The following is a 7,955-nucleotide window of genomic DNA, read 5'->3' as shown; positions in this document are numbered from 1 at the left end:
TTGCTGGGATAGGCTCCAGCCACCCGCGACCCTGTAACAGGATAAGTGGTATAGAAAATGGATGGATGGATGGGCAGCTGTCAGCTAAAAGCAGATTTAAATAGTCTAAAACAGTATATAACTTGTGAATTAAGGCTCTTTTTCTTCTGGAGCTTTTGTGTTTTTCATGCTGGTATGATGAAAACATCAATAACTTAGCCAAGTGGAGCCGCAAACCCAAAAATCCAGACTAGAGTCCATCAGGAGTCCAAGTCCTGGACTTTAATGGCGAGCCCAGACGATGGAGAGTGGGACTTATTTATTGACAAAGACTGCCTGCCGTGTTGTTTTTGTTAGTTTGATGCAAGGCTTTCTAATCATTATTTATTCAACTGTAACCAAGAGCTAGTGTGTGTTTACCTGCATGTGTGTTTTTATGCAGTCTTGGTCTGTAACGCTTTCATCCAGGATGCCAAAAGTGGAGCCGTTGTGTGTAATAGCTTACAGCATCAGACACGTGTTCTGCAGGTGGACAGAGAAGCAGAGAGAGGTTACAGGTGTGATGTGTCATTCTCAATATAAAAAAAATGGTAATAACAGATTGCAAGTGAAAGATAAACAAAAGTGAGTGTAAACCAAGGAGTAATAAGTAGTCTAAAGATCAGATTTAGCAAAACAAAGATGGCAGGAAGTGGGGTTTGGGGTTAGGCCTTGGGGAACAGAGCTGAAAGAAAGTAAGTGGAGCCTCTGCTTTGCTTTTTTTTTTCTTTTGAATGCACACAATAAAGTTTCAAAAAATGTTAAAAGAATAAAAAGTAACCTTGTAAAATGTTCAATGGATAATAAGCAGTGATAACACATGGGTAACACATTTTGATCATTTTACCTTACTCCTCCCTAAGCCTGCCAATGCTTTGCCTCAGAATGTCCTTGGTGCATGAGGAAATACCTTAACACACGAGAGGACCAAAGCTGAACATCCAACCTCAGCCAGTTGCCTAATTAAGCCGTGATTTCATAAAAATGATTGGATGTTATCACATAAATGAGACCATTAAGCCATGATCATGAGTGAAACTATTTGACGTGGAGATAATGAGATGCTTCAATCACGATATCAAGATAACGAGGGGAAAAAAAATAACCATGCAACCACGGCTTCCCTCTTCTGTAGAAGGGTCTAATTCTGGCTGCGTGGACAGTAACTGCCTGACTGGCTGAAAGACTGATGCTAATTGTGCTTTAGATTGTTAACATGAGAGGTAGTGTACGATTTGCAATAAGTCAACAGAAATAATGAGCATGCTTTTGTTCTGGATATACTCTTGCTTCCTGATGGTCTGTGCCTGCTCTGATGAGGGGTAAAAACATTGTACTCAGACACGAGAATTTTGATCTTCAGGGTGTTCAAACTCTGAGAAGTTGCTATTTGAGTATGTGATTTAAGTGATAAAAAAAGGCTTTGAATTTAACTTGTTTGCAATTCTCTTGTTTTTATTATAAAGGAAAGTTATTTTTCTGGATGTGTGGGGTGTAGTATGGGATAAAAACATACAATCACACATTACTCTAACTTTACTCTAACATATAAAAGTATATCTAAGTTAGATATGCTGTTACACACTCACCGGCCACTTTATTAAGCACACCAGTCCGACTGCTCGTTCACCCTAAATTTCTAATTAGCCAATCACATGGCAGCATCTCAATGCATTTAGGCAGGTAGACATGGTCGAGACGATCTGCTGCAGTTCAAACCGAGCATCAGAATGAGGAAGAAAGGTGATTTAAGGGACTTTGAATGTGGCATGGTTGATGGTGCAAGACGGGCTGGTCTGAGTATTTCAGAAACTGCTGATCTACTGGGATTTTCACGCACAACCATCTCTAGGGTTTACAGAGAATGGTCCCAAAAAGAAAAAAATATCCAGTGAGCAGCAGTTCTGTGGGCCAAAATGCCTTGTTGATGCCAGAGGTCAGAGGAGAATGGACAGACTGGTTGGAGCTGATAGAAAGGCAACAGTAACTCAAATAACCACTGGTTACAACCGAGGTCTGCAGAAGAGCGTCTCTGAACACACACAACACGTTTTACTTTGAGGCAGATGAGCTACAGCAGCAGAAGACCACACCAGGTGCCCCTCCTGTCAGCCAAGAACAGGAAACTACAATTCACAGGCTCACCAAAACTGGACAATAGAAGATTGGAAAAACGTTGCCTGGTCTAATGAGTCTGGATTTCTGCTCCACATTCAGATGGTAGGGTCAGAATTTGGCGTCAACAACATGAAAGCATGGATCCATCCTGCCTTGTATCAATGGTTCAGGCTGCTGCTGCTGGTGTAATGGTGTGGGGATATTTTCTTGGCTCACTTTGGGCCCCTTAGTACCAATTGAGCGTGGTTTAAAGTCCACAGCCTACCTGAGTATTGTTGCTGACTATGTCCATCCTTTTATGAGCACAGTGTACCCATCTTCTGATGGCTACTTCCAGCAGGATAACATGCCATGTCCTAAAGCTGGAATCATCTCAGACTGGTTTCTTGAACATGACAATGAGTTCACTGTACTCAAATGGCCTCCACAGTCCCCAGATCTTAATCAAACAGAGCACCTTTGGATGTGCGTGATGATTCTCATCATGGATGTTCAGCCAACAAAACTGCAGGAACTGTGTGATGCTATCATGTCAATATGAAGTAAACTCTCTGAGGAATGTTTCCAGTACCTTGCTCAATCTATCCCACCAAGGATTAAGGCAGTTCTGTACAGCAAAAGGGGGTCCAACCTGGTACAAGCAAGGTGTACCTGATAAAGTGGCCAACAAGTGTATGTTTGCATTTTATTTTAATGAGTCTATACTTTAGCATATTTCTTGAACTTGTGCTTCTTTGTCACTCTTGAATTCCTTTTGATGCTTTGGATAAGATTTTTCCTTAAACTGTTATACTGGTGCCTGAACAGAAAACTGATCAGAATCAAAAACTAAATTTTAGTTTATTAAAAATTCTTTTGACTGCCACTAATAACTGCAATTCAGAATACAAATTGCCAGTGGAGCACAGTTTTGTTCAGTTTGCTGTAATTTGGGTAATTGGTTTGTATTGCAGGCTGTCAAATAACTGTGTTGATGAATGAGTTTTTTCTCCTCTCATTAACTTCTGAGTACCTGAAGGCTCAAAGCTCAAACCAAGCTTGGTGTAGCTGCTTTACTCCCCAGGTCAGTGCAGTTCATTGCAGCAGGGCTTATTTAATTCTGAATTATTAAACATGTTATTTTGACTTCTTTGGTTTACAGAAAATCACTTCACTGCTCTATTATTCATCAATAGAAAAGGAAGCTCTTTCCTCTTTTTTCCTAAAGGAGGAGAGATCACATGAATGGATTATACAAAGTAGACATACCATCCTATTCTCAGCGCAGAGACACGGCTGTGTTAAATCAGGGCACAGAGGGGCTCAAAGATAAAGCCGGATGAAAGTGTCTTTGATTGTAAGTTTATGTTTGAGCTGTTGACATTTAAACAAGACTTGTTCATTAAAATTCTTGTTCACAGGGTTATGTTGGTTGCAGAAATAACTAAATTTAAATCTTCTCATTAAAGGTCACTTAGAATGAACGACTGCATGGCTCGCTAAAAGAGTAAGTGCACTTTTATCACGGAGGCTTTGTAGGAGTGAAACAAGCATCAAATGAAAGAGCACAGTCAGCCATCAAAAAAACTTGCCTCCTTTGAACGTGGTGAGCATGTTTTATGCTTTATCTGTCCATCATCGTCCCTTATCGATAATAACAACATGAAGAATTAAAGCTAAAGGGATGGTTGCACACTGTTCAATTCTGCTGGTATGCTCTAAACTTTAAAATAGTTTTATAGTGTGTTAAATATTGGAATGTTTATATAAAATTTACGGCACTGATCTGTACCTCAGCATAAGGGAGGATTCAATTCTGTTTGTTTCAAAGGACATCTTTCCTTTAAATCCAGATAGACATGAAACAATACATTCACAAGACTTTTCCCAGACCCCTCTTCTCCTTTGCTTCTGTCTAACTGACATCCTGTTCCTGTCTGATCTCTACTCAGCTGATCTGTCGCAGTAAATTTTTATAAAGGCTTACCAATTTGCACAATGCTGGTCTTGAACAGTTCGCTGCACTACAGACATGATTTCTATCGGTGCGTGCGGTTAAATAAAAGTTAAATTAAAAAATATAATAACATTTATCGTGTATAGATCTACATATGTGTGCGCATTTGATGTAGAGTATAAATGAGTCTTGAAAGCCGAGCTTTGTGACTCAATCATGCAATGCTTCCAAATTACTTAAGAGCTGTTCTTGGTGCCTGTATATCAAAATTCATTAAGATCCATAAAACTGTTTAGTGCCAGTCTTTAAATCCTTTGTTTTGGCACAGGTAAAATGTATTTTTCAAAAACAAAATATATAAAATGTACCTAAAGCCTGCTTTGCTCATTAAGAATGTAGGCCATGAGAATCAGACAAAAATATAAATGAATGAAGCAATGAGTCCAGTAATGTCTTTCCCTCATTGTGTCCCTCTTTTTTGCAGCAATATAATAGCAATCATATAATGGAAATATAGGTTAGATGTTCAGTTAAGTCAGCCATGTTCTCAAATGAGCAGAAGTCGTTAGATTATTAGCTTCAAAAATAATGAACTGTGAACCAACCCACTGACCATAACAGTTTTGAATTATTTATTATATCCAGTGGACTTTTGATAATTTTATCCCTGAGGTTGCTAGGCGGCGCCCTGTTGGCTATGGCTGCCTTTTGCAGCAGCTTTCTCTTCTTTGTCTGTTTCTTGTAATTTTTTTGTCTCTTTTTCGTAATCTTTGTATTTGGAGTGGATCATTACTTTGTATGGCTCATTTGTTGGTCATGGACACCAAACATTTGTGGCTTCAGTGATATTTTTACTACTTTTTCTCCTGTGTTTTTCTGGAGATCCTACATGTACCCTGCATTGTTTACAGGTGAACTCAGCTGTTAGCAGCCTGTAGCATGTCAATGCTAACCAGTGCAAGGCCTGATAATTTCCCACAAGGTGAGAAGAAGGAGGTGAAGGCAACATGCTGGTTCTCTGGTGTGAGCTAAGAAGTGACGACATGGACCTGACCTTTATCCATCGTTATTGGGAATGTAGGCTCTATCTCCAATAAGATGGATGAGCTAGCTGTGCTAACCCAGCAACAGAGGGAATACCAGAGGGCAGAGTAGCATCATACTATTCACAGACATGGCTAACGGAGCTAACACCAGACAAGAGCTTCACCTGCTGTGAGCAGACAGGATCCAGGAGACAGAGATGGAGCATGACTGAAGAAGCTCAGTCCTGGACCCTGTGGAGGTGGAGGCTGAACTGAAGAACGATGGACAAGCTGTCATCATCTATTTTCTTATGGACCTTTCTGCACTTTCTATACACTTTCTTACTTCTGTTTTATTGATTGCTGCTGTGACTTCAATATCGCTGTACTTATTACAATGAAAATAAAGTTCTATTCTATTCTATTCTATTCTATTCTATTCTATTCTATTCTATTCTAGGTTGCCGCTTGTTTATCTCTGGATCCCAAACCCACGGGAAGGTTCAAAAACACTCTTTTTTTTTTTACACTCATAAAGACATAATTCAGTAACATCAGCCTATAGCCATGGTTGTCCTGAATCTAGGACAGAAGGTGCTGCACTTCACTTTACAGAGAAAAAATGAGATCACAGTGAGTAAAAATATGACGGAAGCGGGAAGTGCTTGGGATTCTGAGGGTTAAAGAGGCTGTGAGGAGTTTTTAAGTGATCTTTAGAAAAGTCTCCTTTCTAGATATATGCGTGATTGTAATCCCCACTCTAAAATGAGATGATCAGCACCAATATTTCAAAATGCTACTTCGTAGCTTCCTAATCAGGCCAAGCAGGACCGGTTTGATTTACAGAATATTTAGGTCTCTATGACAACACCACGCTGGCTAAAGAAGTTTAGCAGTGAGAAGTTACATCTGTGTTTTTCTCTGCTGAAAACTAATTTTTTTAAGTCAATTTTGTAGTGATGGTGGACACAGGAGCCTAACTGTGAGACAGAGAAAGGACAGGAGAGCAGAAGAAAGCTAAATGGGGAAGTGATACAGCTCAAGCTAACGGCTAAAACATGAGCTAAGCTGTTTGTGATAACCCACATGCAGCAGTTATTCTGCAGTGGTCTGTTCAAACTTGAGAGTCTATCAATAAAATGAAGAGTGAGGTTACATTAGCTCTGCTTGGTAGATAAGCCTACAACAACAACAACTAAAAATGAATGAACTTAATTTAAAAGAAAGTAAGAAACAGTTAAGTTTACCTGGAGCAGAGTTTGCTACAAGACTCTTGGAGCTAACACTGGCATAATAAGCTAGCTTGTTGGTCAGGTGTTTCATTATTTTCCCGTTTATGTGTGTAAGATTGATCCAGAAAATAGTGACATTGAATATTTGATGGGCTGGTAAGCTGGTTTGTTTCAACTGGATTTTTTTCCTGTTTGTTTTGATAGATCTGAAGGATGATTTTAACAAGACTCAGTTTTAGTCATTTTCCAGAGAGAATAGGATGACATCCATGCTTATTTTTTGATATTCTAATGCTGTAACAATCTTAGTATTTTAACACTTTAACTAGTTATATGGTTAAAAATAGACTTTTTGAATGAATGGGAGGTTAGCATATGCTTCACAGCTAAGCCACTCTCTTTTCAATCTTTTTCATTTTCCCATTTGAGACAGTCTGATAAATATGGGTAACTGGAACACCCTGTACAGTAGATATTTAACTTTAACTAAAATTAATGCTAGACTCCCCAAAACACTGAAGATAAGGGTTTCTCACAACTCCAGTCTATGCGAGCAGACATGTAAACTAACTAGCTGTTCCTCTCACAGAAAGAGATTAATGGATTTACATTGAGCTCCTCAAAACCTTGTTAGTGTATACGCTTGCCGCTCTTAATCACATCTACATCAGACAGAACACAGCGCAAACATACCAAAATAGAAGTGCTGGCAAACAGGAGACAGGAGGGGCACAGAGTCTGTATGAGTTTGTGTGTGATGTTGAGATGAAGTAGGCAGAGGAGTCATCCTGAGCGCTCCCCACATTCTCCAGCACTATTCCCTTGACATTTTACTCCCCAGATTCCTCTGACGCTGTGTGTGAAAGGTATTTCTGCTTTGAAAGATCAACAGAATAGACCCTTGATGGCATTAATAAGGGCTCTGCAGCTGCAGAGGAGACACAAGTGCAGCAGGAGGAAAAGAGAGGAAACCACAGCGCCCCGTGTGGTCACTCTTCAAACATGCTGTTACTGAGTGTAGCGTGGTGATGAGCCACTTATAAATTAATCTGCAACCTCCCTAAACACATACACACAAAACAGAATCACCAGTTGTAGTGAGACACAGGTTGTTTTTTTGTTAGGGACAATAACACAGAAATGAGAATTGGTTGTTGTCTTTTTAAGGATTTAGAGGTTGGACACCATGAAATTTATCACACGATATCCCACATGCTCTTTTGGCGACCATAATGCAGGAATGTCTGATGAATGTCGTTAAAATACACCACATAGAACAGCAATGATTGTGGACTGCAATATATGAGCCATTTCAGAGTTAAATTTCAATCCCCTCAGGCTGCAAACGTCCACAGCAGCTCCTCATTTTCTTAGAGAGAAAAATAACAATGTCGTATATATGCTCTCACACAAATAAAGTGCATCTGTTTGGGTCCTCATTTCCATGCAGCTGTCTGAGTCTGGAAGAGTCGATGATAGATCTGCAGACTGCTGAATGAGTTTCATGAGAGCAACCTTCATTTTGCAATAAAATGTAAAGTACAGATGTAGAGGATAAAGTCCGTCTAACAGTCCATGCACTGTCAGAAGAGCTTTACATGGTTGATGCATTGCAAGCAGCCTTTA

General features: G+C 39.7%; 1 long non-coding RNA gene across 1 annotated transcript in view; it reads right to left on the bottom strand.

The window, feature by feature from the left end:
- Window positions 1-397: 397 nt before the first annotated feature.
- LOC141801382 (uncharacterized) overlaps window positions 398-7,955 on the bottom strand; it is a 128,515-nt gene continuing 120,957 nt past the window's right edge. The window contains exon 3 of the long non-coding RNA XR_012599390.1: window positions 398-501. This is a non-coding gene — a long non-coding RNA (uncharacterized LOC141801382). The remainder of the gene's footprint in view (window positions 502-7,955) is intronic.

This window comes from Halichoeres trimaculatus, unplaced genomic scaffold (assembly GCF_033239565.1).
Source record: "Halichoeres trimaculatus isolate MK-OKI-2021-1 unplaced genomic scaffold, fHalTri1.1 fHalTri1_scaffold_12, whole genome shotgun sequence".
NCBI classification, from domain to species: Eukaryota; Metazoa; Chordata; class Actinopteri; order Labriformes; family Labridae; genus Halichoeres; species Halichoeres trimaculatus.
This window is presented reverse-complemented; position numbering and strand designations above follow the sequence as displayed.